This window comes from Musca autumnalis, unplaced genomic scaffold, assembly GCF_047663935.1.
Source record: "Musca autumnalis isolate F117 unplaced genomic scaffold, ASM4766393v1 scaffold_4, whole genome shotgun sequence".
NCBI lineage: Eukaryota > Metazoa > Arthropoda > Insecta > Diptera > Muscidae > Musca > Musca autumnalis.
In genome coordinates this window covers 8,901,725-8,915,465 of record NW_027411977.1, presented here as the reverse complement: position 1 = coordinate 8,915,465, position 13,741 = coordinate 8,901,725, and the positions used below count along the sequence as shown (strand labels likewise).

The window sequence follows — 13,741 nt, the reverse complement described above, 5'->3', positions numbered from 1 at the left end:
TTCTTTTTATGTAGATTAGCACCTACTGCTATATTTTCTTTGAAATCAAATCTTATTTGATATCTAAATAATTGGTTTTTTATTTAAATGGCAGCTACCTGTCTTACGAGAAATGTATGCCGCAGCAGCAACCCATCTGTTGGCTAAGATTTAAAAAAGTGGTTTGAAAAATTGCGGTAAATTTTGAATTGATTTGTAGTAATGTAGGGAAAGGTTCGAAAATAATGTTAAAGAAATGGTTTAAGACGTACAGCGTATCTTGCAATAACGTTCCTGTTTTCCAAGGTCAAATTTTGGGTTTCAGGAAAAATAGATTCATGTCCATAGAATGTATTGTATGAGAGAAACTAAAGTTATCGTAATTTTAACAATTTTAAAAATATATTTACTTTTATACTTTTTGCAAAGTTCTTTATACCCTCAGCCTTTAGGCTAAAGAGGGTATATACACTTTGATACGACCAAAAATGTGCCTCATAGAAATAATGGTTTTTGGACCCCAAGTAAGTTTGGACGAAATGTGTTTCAGACAATTTGGAGTCGATTTAGCAATGTCCGTCCGTCTGTCTGTCTGTCCTGCTTCGAAGATAAGCCATATCGGTCAACTCCTTCAGGTACCTCCCGCACAAAAGTTCAAAAATATTCGGAAAAATTGTGCGCACGATAACTATTGATGGGAGTGACCGAATTGGTCCATACTTTACACATCCTAAAATATCTACCAGATATAGGTCAGGTTCGAATATGGACAATATTAATCCACTCTTTCGGGTACCTCCCACACAAAATTTTGGATAAAATCACTTTAAGACCTGCTCTCGAATCACATTGATTTTGTTGAAGCAGGAAAAGGGGTTTCAGGGGCAAGTCTATACTTCTTGAGAAAACAGCCCGAAAGTTGTAAAAACCCTATGGCACCATATGTAGTGGCTGGAGGGCTAGAACCGAATACTGCGGTAGTCCACACTTTGGATATTGCAATATTTCTTCGAATATTAGACGTAGCAACCGATGGGGTCCAAACTTTTGATTTCTAAATATTGTCGAAACTTTGTTTATGTTAAAATGTTCAACATTTTTGTGTAGTTCGAGGATTCTTTGGACATTTTTACCGAAGATTTTCCTAGTGACCCTGTTAACAGCGGTATTATGTTTTTCGTAGGCCCTATCTATCGATATTCCCGCAAATGTTTGAGCTTTAATCTTATCCAGACTTTTGTCGGTGCATACGCCCAAAATTTTGAAATGCCCCCTAAATACATACGTTTTTTTCCACACAGGCTGAGGGTATGTCTCTGTCGGCAAAGACGACTGATACCTTTTTACTTCTTTAGCAACTTTATATTTAGATTATATTTACATTAGTAAATTTTTCTTACGGCCATTGTCAGTTTGTAGGTGAGAGAGGCTGTTGAGAGGCAAAGGGTTATCATATACCTCACTTTTCCCTCCATCACACTCCACCATAGTATGGAGGGTGTATTATGTTTGTTTTTCCGTTTGCAATGCATTGAAGTAATCATTTGCGACCCTATAAAGTATATTTATACTCTTGATCAGGGTACAATTCTGAGTCGATCTACGCATGTCCGTCTGTGGTAATCACTCTAGTAGATGCTAAAATGTAGATTAAACACTGAAATGTTGGAAAGATGCGTCTTTTGTTTGCGGTCAGGTCAAGTTCGACGATGGGCTATATCGGTCCACGTTTCGGTATAGCTTCCATATAACAGTACAGCCCGATTTCAGGTATTTTATCGTTTTTAGTCACATTTTCAATCCGAATCAGCTATAATTTGACATTTAGGGTTCCTTATATTCCAAAAATTATGGGCATAGTCACGTTTTGGTATGGCCCCCATATAAACTGGGAGGTACTCCCAGTTTTTCTGTATTTGTATTGGTATAACCCCCATATAACGGTACATCCCGATTTTCAGTATTTTGAGGATTTTAGCTAAATTTTCTGCATTTTGAGGATTTTAGCTACAGTTTTAACAGAACTTGCTGTAGTTTGACATTTGAGGTTCTCAGTGACCACGAAACTTCTCCACCCAAAATTGTCAGTATAGATCCATATTTTGGTATAGACCCATATAACGGTACCTCCTGATTTTTGGTATTTTGAGGATTTTAGCTAAATTTTCTGTGTTTTGAGGATTTTAGCTACAATTTTAACCGAACTTGCTGTAGTTTGACATTTGAGGTTCTCAGTGACCACGAAACTTCTCCACCAAAAATTGTCAGTATAGATCCATATTTTGGTATAGCCCCCATATAACGGTACCTCCTGATTTTTGGTATTTTAGCGAAACTTGTGAACTGTTTTGAGGGATATACCCGAAGGTATTATGTGCTATAGACCACCTTGAAACTTGATTTTCGTTTGGAATAAATGTTACCATGTGTAAAGTCTCTGCAAAATCGAATTGTCAATTCGTAATTCTCTGCCGGCATGGTTTTTAGAGCTTTCGGCCCATTATCTCAAAAAGTGTGGACTTGCCCCGGAAAAATTTTACCGTTGTAATAGGGTAAAATTTAAAATCGATCTTGTCCTCTCACAGAAGTGTAGAACATTTTTGAAATTTGTGTGGGAGGTACCCGAAAGAATAGAACGACAAATATTACCTGAAACAAATTTTGAACCAAATAGGTTAATTTATTTGAAACGTATTGTGTGCATGATTTTAGAAAAAAAACTTTTGGGCTGATATGGTATCATCGAAAGTGATCTAGGTTTTTTGACAAAATATTACGAGGTCCTAACATTCTTGGGGTTTAAAACCATTATTTCGAGGAGGCCTAAAGACTGAGGATTGAAAATTGGTGAGGTATCCTTCAGACTTTTAAGCACTTACTTATTTAAATGTTTTCATTTACCACACCATCCTCGTATTACTTCTGTATATCTTGTAAATTAATTGTATTAATTACCACGCAGTTAACAATTCTTGTCCTTCAAATGTTATACAAAAGTGGCTGTGAGTTCAAGGGATGTATTCAAAATAGTAGGACAGATTCTCGTTTCTCTGATTTGATTATAACAAAAATGGGTGAGACAAAATATAGCTCCTAAATGTTATAATATGTGTGCGGTATTGGGTGAATATTTTTTCCAAGGTGGAAATAATTTACGATATTGTAAAGTAATACGCGTGCTTCAAAAATATGTTTTTTTTTCTTGACCTCTTGAAGTAAACGGTGCCATGACCCATTTTTGTCCATATGGGGCTTACCAATAAACATATTTTGGTTCACCCTGTTCATAAAATACACATAACACTACTAGTGTTGTTTAGTGCATGGATAATACTAAACCCACTGATTAAGTTTTAAGGCAATTAAAACTAATGCCGTTTAATCTAATGCAAGAATCTTGTAAATTGTTTTTGATAAATAATCTGAATTGTTGTGGTATTCTGAATCTAATGGTGATTATATTTAAATCCAGTCATTAAAATTACCACATGTCCATATATGTATGTAGAAAAATACTTACACCTATAAGTTTTTTACATATGTATGTATATCTATTTAAAGGTAAAATGAAAATGCAAGCCACCAAATGCATAAAACCTTAGCCTTGTTACTATCATTTTTAAAGTCAGGGTGACAATATTTTTAGTTGACATTCAAAATTTAATTTCAATTAAATGGAAATTCATCGTTCACTTCTTTTTGGAGAAAAACAAAACTAAAATCTAGTTTCCTTCATGTGTCACTTTTATTAATGTAGGCGAGATTGATTACTTATGTACATATGTATGTTATATATTTTGCTGAGCAATAAATGTTGAATTTAAAAACAAGAACAACACATAGTAATGCAAAAACATATTTTTAAATGGTAATATTAACTATCAATAACATTATCACATATAAACAAAAATCATAATTTTATTAGTTTAATGTTAAACATGAGTTAACAAGTATTGATTTGATTTATGACAAAAACAACAAAAAATAAATAAGCAAAATGGATAGATTTAACTGAACTGACAGTAATCTACTACATTTAACCGAGCGGGTGGCTGTAGATATAGATAATACAATGTAACAACATCACATCTGCAACAACAAAAGAAATTGAGCCTAAATATCGACACCTCCAAATAATAGTATGCTAAGTCTAAAAAGTGAGTTTTGCAGGAGAAGCTCTCAAAGTTTGGAAATTTTTTTTTGAACTTCAGTACTATGCTAAGTCAATATTTGTTTATAACTTCTGTTAGGATTGACCGATCATTACCAAAATTAGACAGAATTTAAGTTAAAGGACGTTCGACGCCTCCAAATAATAGTTTGCTAATTCTGAAAAGCGTGTTTTGCAGGACAAGCTCTTAAAGTTTGGATATTTCTTTGACTTTCAGTACTATGCTAAGGAAATATTTGTTTATAACTTCTGTTCGGATTGTCCGATCATTACCAAAATTTGACAGAATTTAAGTAAAAGGACGTTAAATATAAAAATGTAAAGAACTTGAAAATAGGGATAGGTAAGTTTACTTTCGGTTAATCGATTAATCGATTTTTTGCAGTCAAAAATCTAAAAATCGTAGTCGACTTTTGTCTGGAAGGAAAATCGCATAATCGATTGTCTTGTGATCGATTTTCGAGTTTGACCATAGATTGTTGACTTGGCGGTTTTACACTTTAGGCGGTTTTACAGTTTCAAAAGAAAACTCGAAAATCGACGAATAGTCGATTATAATCGATTTTTTGCGGTTATGAAAAAGTCGAAAGTCGAGTTTTAAGACAACTGAAATAATCGCAAGACCGAAAAATCGCATTTTTAGATTTAGACCATAATCGAATAGTCGAAAAATCGATTATTGCTTTCCATTACCTATCCCTACTTGAAAACATGCTAAGTCGACTTAGCAAACTATTGTTTGGAGGCGTCGATATATGTAAATATTGATATGTATTGAAATAAATCGGGACGGCGCGAACGCCATTCCCGGCTATCAAAAATTACACGCACGAGTTATTCACATTAGGAATAATCGCGGAGGTCAACTCCGTCGCAAGTGCAATGACCAAGTCTCACTCCGGGGGAACCGCCTTCATGATCACGGTAACCCCTACGCCAGGTAAGTATGCTTTCCCACACTAACGGCAAAATATTTTAGGCTGCCGCGTTTTATTGTAAAAGAGAATTATTCTCAAACAGCAAATTATGAAATAAAGGTTTTTGTAACACTGAAAACACATTTTCGTATAATTTTTTTTGTTTATTTTGAGATGTTTCTGAACAGTATTCATAAACGAAATGGTGGTGTTTTGTATCTTGTAGATATACAATAGGGTGTGTCATATCATGTCACTAAAACTGTGTGCTGACAACTGTGTGTCACTGTGTTTTGAAGACACTCTAATACTTTGGTGCATAAGTAGTTGTGTATCTGTGTGTAAACAAGAGTAAAACATACATACATCCCTACATACATATGTTCGAATCATTTTACCCCCCATACCATTGCTATCGCAAACGATTCGTTTTCGAATGTTTTTCGATAGTTTTGCGGATATTTTGTTCGAAAACGACACTCGAGAACGAATTAAAAACGATTCATTCGTCGCTCAGTTTGTGGCAGTAAAACCTTCGAATTCGAATGTCGTTAATAAAATTATTAGCGAATGAAAGATGATAGTTTTTACGATAGTGCCGAAAAAGCATTTTTGGCGGAGTTTCGATTTTATGACATGTTTAACTTTATCTGACGTCTGTTGATATTTCTGTTATGTACCTTTTCTTCTTTGTAATAAGTGTGTCTTTTTACGTGATAATTAGTAATAATTATTACTAATGTTGCAGATTTTGACAGTTGTATAAAGTAAAAGTTGCTAAAAAAAATTGTTTCAGCAACATTTAGTAAGTAAAAAGACACCCCTAATGTTTGCGATTCAATGCGTGTAACTGTTTATAAACATTGTTGTCTTGTATTTGTATCCTTATGTGTTTATCATCACTTCTTGTTAATATTATACGTAGCATTTATATCGAAAATATTTGAAAAAAGCAAATGGGAATTTTTTAGGAACTACATAAAATTATTTTTTAAAACGTAAAAAATTTCCGAAGTAAAAAATGTTTCTCGAAACAATTTTTCTTATGAAGAAAAAACATTCGCAAAATGTTCGAAAATGATATCGTTTTTAAACTTTTGACAAACAAAAGAACAACGTGCTTGTGTACACCCGAAAAACATTTGCTAATCCTTCGACAGTGATATCGTTTTCGAAAGTTGCGCCGGACATTCGAATAATATCCGCACTTGGTATGGGGGGTACTGCAACAACCACCACAACATTTTAAACATCCCCCCATACCATTGCTATCGCAAACGATTCGTTTTCGAATGTTTTTCGATAGTTTTGCGGATATTTTGTTCGAAAACGACACACGAGAACGAATTGAAAACGATTCATTCGTCGCTCAGTTTGTGGCAGGAAAACCTTCGAATTCGAATATCGTTAATAATATTATTAGTGAAGGAAAGATGATAGTTTTTACGATAGTGGCGAAAAACATATTTTGTGGAGTTTCTTGATGTGCCCCGTCCACAAGAAGGGAGATAAGACTGTATGCTCTAACTATAGGGGCATAAGTCTACTCCCTATTGCCTACAAGATCGTGTCAGGGATATTGTGCGAACGACTAAAGCCAATGGTCAACGAGATTATTGGACCATACCAATGCGGCTTTAGACCTGGCAAGTCCACCATTGACCAGATATTTACCCTGCGGCAAATCCTGGAGAAGACCCAAGAGATGCAGATCGACACCTACCACCTTTTTGTCGATTATAAAGCAGCCTTCGACAGTCCGCTGCGCTCAAAGGTATTCCAAGCCATGTCTGAATTTGGTATTCCCGCAAAGCTCATCCGGCTTTGTAAAATGACTTTAACTGACACGAGGTCCTCAGTTAAAATAGGAAAGAACCTCTCCGAAGAGTTTGGTACCAAAAGAGGTTTCAGACAAGGAGACAGCCTTTCGTGTGACCTCTTCAACATCCTGCTAGAAAAGGTTATACGAGAGGCAAACGTCAAAAGAAGTGGCACAATCTACACCAACAGTCACATGTTACTTGCTTATGCTGATGATATAGACATCATGGGTCGATCAGTAAAAGAAGTAACTGATACCTTTATAAAGGTCGAAGGAGAATCTGCTAAAGTGGGTCTGGCGGTAAACGGTGAGAAGACCAAGTTGATGGTGTCGACGCGCAATGCGTCCATTGAGCTCGGACCGACTGTGGAAGTTGGTTCCTATAATATTGAGGTAGTAAAAGACTTCGTCTACCTCGGCACCTCCGTCAACACAACAAACGACATCAGTTGTGAAATAAAAAGAAGAATTGTATTGGCCAACAGATGCTACTTTGGATTAAGTAAGCAGTTTAAAAACAAAGCCACATCTCGTCAAACAAAAATAACGCTCTACAAAACACTGATACTACCCGTGCTGATGTATGGCTCCGAAGCCTGGGTACTTGCGCAAGCAGACATGGCAGTGCTTGGTGTGTTTGAGAGAAAAATTCTTCGAAAGATCTACGGACCAATCTGCGTTGACGGTGAATATCGACGCCGCATGAACCACGAGCTGTATCTGCTATACAACGACATCAATATTGTTAAACGTATCGAGATGCAGCGATTGCGTTGGCTAGGCCATATCATAAGAATGAGCGATGATGAACCCGCTAAAAAGGCGTATGAATACATGCCACATGGCGGTGCACGCAGAATTGGCAGGCCAAGGAATAGATGGCGCAAACAAGTGGATGATGAGATGACAAGGCGCGGTATTCCAGTGTGCAAAGCAACAAATAGAGAGGAATGGAGATCTCTTCTTAGTTCGGCCTATAGAACAAATGTTCTGTAATGGGCCAGCTAAGTAAGTAAGTAAGTAAGTTCTTGATGTTTCTGTTATGTACCTTTTCCGTTTTTATTTCTTTATGTTTGCGACTCGATATGTAACTGTTGATAAACATTGTTGTCTTGTGTTTGGCAACCTACCCATATGTTGTCTTTATCAACACTTATTGTCCATATTATACGTAGCATTTATACGAAATTATTTGAAAAAAACAAATGGGAATTTTTTACAAACAATATAAATTGTTTTTTGAAACAAAAGAATTTTCAAAGTAAAAATGTTTCTCGAAACAATTTTTCTTGTGAAGAAAAAACATTCGCCAAATGTTCGAAAACGATATCGTTTTTAAACTTTTGACGAACAAAAGAACAATGTGCTTGTGTACACCCGAAAAACATTGCCAATTCTTCGAATGTGATATCGTTTTCGAAAGTTGTGCCGAACATTCGAATAATATCCGCACTTGGTATGGGGGGATGCGTATAAAATAGTTTCATGTTGTTGCTGCTGAACCATTCATATTTTGTGTATATTGTTCTTAAGTCAGGCAAAATGTGATTAAACTGTATTTTTATACCCTCAGCCATTCATTTCATCAAAATGTGTCTCATCGAAATAATGTTTTTAGACCTTAAGTATGTTTGATCGAAATCCGTTTCAGACACTTAGAAGTCGATTTAGCAATGTCCGTCCGTTTGTCTGTCTGTCTGGAGCGCACGATAGCTCTCGACCGGTTCAACCGATTCTATCCAAAATTTGACAATAGTAATACTTTAACCAAACTTAGTTCAAGTTCGATGATGGGTCATATCTGTCCACTCCCTTGGGTATCTCCTCCACAAAAGTTCAAAATTTTGATAAAATTTGTAATGTGTGACGGTCCAGAAATAAGTTTGACAAATTATATTGGATATAGCACCCATAATATTTTCGGCTGATTTGAGGCATTTAATCCACCAAACACTCTATTCTGACGGATTTTGATCTTAGATTTATATTGAAATTTTTTCAGATTTTGATATAGCTCCCATTAATATTTACACCCGATTTCATGTGTTTCATCCACCACATGCGCAATGTAAGTCCTATATCAGGCCTGCTCAGACACATACAAACACATTTTGTAATTGTGTTGGTTTTGAAATACCTACACAAATTTCAATTTTCCTTTGTCTCTCTGTATACTGTGAGAAATATCGTAACAGTTTTTTTTTATTTTATATTTCAAAATATAGAGTAGAATAATTATTTTATTTTGACCAAATGTGACTGTTGATGTTATAATTTGTTGCAAATCAAGTTCGTGACAAACCAAAGTGCGTTGACAAACCAAACACTCTAATTTGCCGTAAAAATTTTAGGCAAATAAAAATTCGTATTCAGTATCTTCATTCATTTTTTCAGTGTACGCATATAAATTCATAGACAAATTCGAAAACAGAACCTTCCTCATTGAATGTTCAATAGAGACTGATTTTTAATTTTGAAAATATTCAAAACAAAAACAAAAGCTCTCTTTTTAAATTGTGTGTGTGAGAAAATTGACACACACCGACAGCGCAGGTGCGCACCTTGAGCAGGCCTGTCCTATATTGACGGTGAGAATATGTATGTGTGATGGAATTCGATATAAAAAAATTCAATTTAAATAGAAATCGGTGGAGATTTGAATATAGCTCCCATATATATTTTCCAACCGCACCCCTCATGTCGTTATTGTTAGACATTTTGTGTATATTTTACACGCAAAATTCCAAATGTTATCTATTGCGAAGCAATTTTTAAAACACGTTTTTCCAACAACCAACAAATTGTCTTCACTATTCCACATCTCTTTTATTTTGAGTGTTAGGCCAAAGTGTCTTTTATATCAGTGTATACCGAGTATATCAGTTGTATATAAATTGAAATGTATTCAAATACGACGGGACGGCGCGAACGCCATTCCCGGCTATCAAAAATTACACGCACGAGTTATTCACATTAGGAATAATCGCGGAGGTCAACTCAATCGAAAGTGCAATGACCGAGCCTCACTCCGGGGGAACCGCCTTCATGATCACGGTAACCCCTACGCCAGGTAAGTATGCTTTCTCACTCCAACATCCAAGTATTTTAGACAGCCGCTTTTTTTACTGAATGAGAATTTTAATGAAAGAAACACAAATGAGTATTTCATCGAAGAACTATTTTCATATGAAATGTTCTTCAATTTGACGATGATGCATTCATGGAAATGGTGGTGGTTTGTATCTTGTAGATACACATTAGAGTGCAACATAAGTTATTTCAGAAAGTGTGTGTTGCTAAAGACCATTAGACGTTGTATTGAAGACACTCTAGTATACATGTACACAAGAGTTTGCATATCTGTGAGTTTATAAACAAAAGAAAATACTCTCAGATACATTTCCAAAACATGTTTCAACCACCAAATTGCCTTAGGTATGTACATATGTATGTTTAAACGACAGCGGTGCTCAAAAAGGTTGTTTAGTACTGGTAGGAGATGTTCGGTGGCTTAAGTATGACCAATTAAAATAACGAGAAAAAGTGCGGTTTCTTGTTACGTTAGCGTAAAGGGCCGAGCACCAAGAATATAAAATACATACAGTTAGGCAACAAATGTATTGCAAAAACCAAAATTGTAGAAAATTTCATATTAATTGTTCGTTTATGGCAACAAATTATGTAAAAAATATACGGGTTTTTGTGCAAATCTCTTGCTATAGGTCCTTACAACAATATTCCGTCAAAATATGCAAAGGTTATTTGCGATTTATAACAAATACGGTCAAAAATAAGAATTAACTACTTTTTGGGGGTGACAATAAAAGTATTGCAAAAATTACCAAATCGATGGTTTCTTCGAGAATTATCAAAGGTGTGGTCCTTAATAAGTTGTCTATCCACTTTGGATATTCATTGGAGCATTAATGAGCTTAGTTAAACCAAAAATTAAGGCTCGGTATGTTCCACTCTAAGGAAACTGGTTCCCCAATTTTTAGTAAATCTTGATCTTTCGTTGGAGGATGTTTTTGGAGTTTTTTGTTAAATTTTACACAAACATTTTATGAGGGTTGATATCAGGATGTTGGCCCGATGTATTTAAGAGTTTTGTGTTGTTATATTACATCGGCAATTTACACAAATACTCGTAAGATTAAAATGTCATTATCTGGTCTTTAGAATGGTGGTAGTTGACTTTGTTTGAGCTTTCGGGATCGAGTTTTCTGACTTTCAGACTAATGACTATTACATATTTCTTAATGTCAGTGGGGATGTCTTCCCAATCATTATTATATCCGTGAACCCAATTTCTCATACTATTTCCCATGGTGAAGAACATAGTACCCAAATATTCGGTATTCCAGCTTCTCCATTAGCGGTTTAATTTCCATATTTAATGGGTTTTATTGGATTTGGCGCAATTTTTTGGATTTATTATGATAGCAGACGATAATATCTATCCACTTAGTAAAAATTAAAACATATCAATACCATTGAGAGACGAAATAGTGCTCTGTCGTAGGTTGTTTCAAAATACTACACTGGTGTCAATTTTTTCCATATACTTTCCAGAGGTATTTCGGTGTTCTAAAAGCAAAAATCGGACTGTTGTGCATTGTTCCATTATCCTACAATACATATTGAGTCAATTATTCATTCTTGGCATACTTGCCTGTGGCCGATTCGTCATTGTTATACCCTCCACTATATGGAGGGTATAATTAAATTTGTCATTCCGTTTGTAACACATCGAAATATTCGTCGTAGACCCTATAGAGTATATATATTATTGATCAGCATAAAATTCTATGTCTATTTGACCATGTCCGTCTGTCCGTCCGTTTTAGCTTCATTATCCTACCAAAATGGCTGAAATTTGGTACTTAGTCTACGTTGGTGGTATAAAACTTTCCCCCAGAACTTTGTCGGTATCGGTCCATGCCTTCATATAGCCCTCATAGAACGGTACCTCCCGATTTTCGGTATTTTCAACGTTGTGGCCTCAATATTCCACCGAAATGGATGAAATTTGGTATTTAGATTTCGTTGGGGGTACTCAAACTCCCCCTTTAAATTTGTCGGAAAAGTACCTCCCGATTTTTCGTATTTTGAAGGTTGTGTCTTCAATGTTCCACAAAAATGGCTGAAATTTGGTATTTAGTCTTCAATGTTATATAAAACTGTTCGCCAGAAATATGTCTGTACAGGTCCACGCTTTCACATTGCCCCATTTCTGACTAAAATTCGTCGGTATAGGTCCACATTTCGATATAGCCCCCATAGAACGGTAACTCCGGATTTTCGTAATACTGAAAATTGTGACGTCAATATCCAGCCGAAATGGCTGAAATTCGTTATTTCGTCTTCCAAGAGTTATCAAATATTCCAGAAGAGTATTATCAGTATAGGTCCACGTCTTCCTATATCCCCATAGAAGCTTACTTCTTGATTTTCGGTACTTTTTAGTTTTAGCCACATTCTCTTACCGAAATATAGGAAATTTGGTGTTTAGTCTTCTTTGAGCCTAAAAACTTTCCGTCAGAAATTTGTCGGTATAGATCGACGTTTTGAAATAGCCCCCATAGAATGGTGCCTCACATTGTTTTACCGAAATTGCTGAAATTTTGTATTAAGTCTTCTTCATACACGAAAGGAAACTAATTATTCCATTTTACTTCAATACAACTTAAGGTGGATGGTATAACAAGTTCGGCACGGCCGAACCTAACGCCGTTCTTATTTTTTATCGCTGAACTTTATTACATTCAATACTCTTAGTCTATTATTAGCCGCAAAAGTCATAAAAATGCATAATGACCGCAAAATTTTGCAAAAATTTTATAGTTTTATAGTACTGATTTTCCCGTTGCAATACTTTTATTGTCACCCCCAAGTAGTCGTTAATTCATATTTTTGACCTATTTTTTATAAATCGCAAATAACCTTTGCATATTTTGACGGAATATTGTTGTAAGGACCTATAGCAAGAGATTTTGTGCAAATCTCTTGCTATAATCCGTATAGTTTTTACATAATTTGTTGGCATAAACGAACAATTAATATAGAATTTTCTACAATTTTGTTTTTTGCATTACATTTGTTGCCTAACTGTAAGTACTTTGTTGTTTCTGAATCATTTAGAATTTCAGTATGTTGTTGCCCTTCGGTACCGAAAACTAAAAAGTTTCTTCCATAAAGCGAGCATAAATAGATATCCAAGTTGTAGATAATTTTCGCAGCTACTCTTATCCGGAATACCTTGCTTTTGAGATATCTTTTTCACTTGACCATCCTAACGAAGGTTTCACAAATTTATTTTATATATTTTCGTCGATATCTTCTTCTTTTCCGCTTAACTCTTTGAGGTGCATAGGGACTCTTTTGTTGGCTATAATCGACCCCAATTTTTAGCCATTATTACGTTTTGGGGTGACTTCATACAATAGTTTAGTTTTCAGAATGTGCCTTCATCGATGTTCATGGCATGACCCCTAGGACGATTCTCCAACTCATATTTGAGTTTCCGACAAAAAGTGGTCAAATAAAAACGCAATATTATGAATGAAAAGTTAAAATTAAAGTTCACACAACTATGGGTAGCTATGAGTAGAACCCATGGTACAATCATTACAAGGTAGGCCATAGCAAACAGTTGATTACAATTTTTTTCTATTGGTTTGCTTATTCTTTCAAATCATTGTATACAATTTGTATAGGTATGTGTATTGTTTTCAAAAATATGACAAATTATTTTATACATATTAAAATTCAGTACAAATGAAAATTGTTATTACAACATTTATTGAACTGAAATTCACCAACATAATGATGAAACAAACTTTTGAACATATA

At 35.1% G+C, this 13,741-nt stretch overlaps 2 non-coding genes across 2 annotated transcripts; both read right to left on the bottom strand.

Annotated features, from left to right (window-relative positions):
• Positions 1-4,933: 4,933 nt before the first annotated feature.
• LOC141404436 (U1 spliceosomal RNA) lies at positions 4,934-5,098 on the bottom strand. Its single transcript, XR_012413035.1, has one exon. It is a non-coding gene; the product is annotated as a U1 spliceosomal RNA (small nuclear RNA).
• Positions 5,099-9,802: 4,704 nt separating this feature from the next.
• On the bottom strand, positions 9,803-9,967 carry LOC141404414 (U1 spliceosomal RNA). Its single transcript, XR_012413013.1, has one exon. It is a non-coding gene; the product is annotated as a U1 spliceosomal RNA (small nuclear RNA).
• Between the last annotated feature and the right edge of the window lie 3,774 nt (positions 9,968-13,741).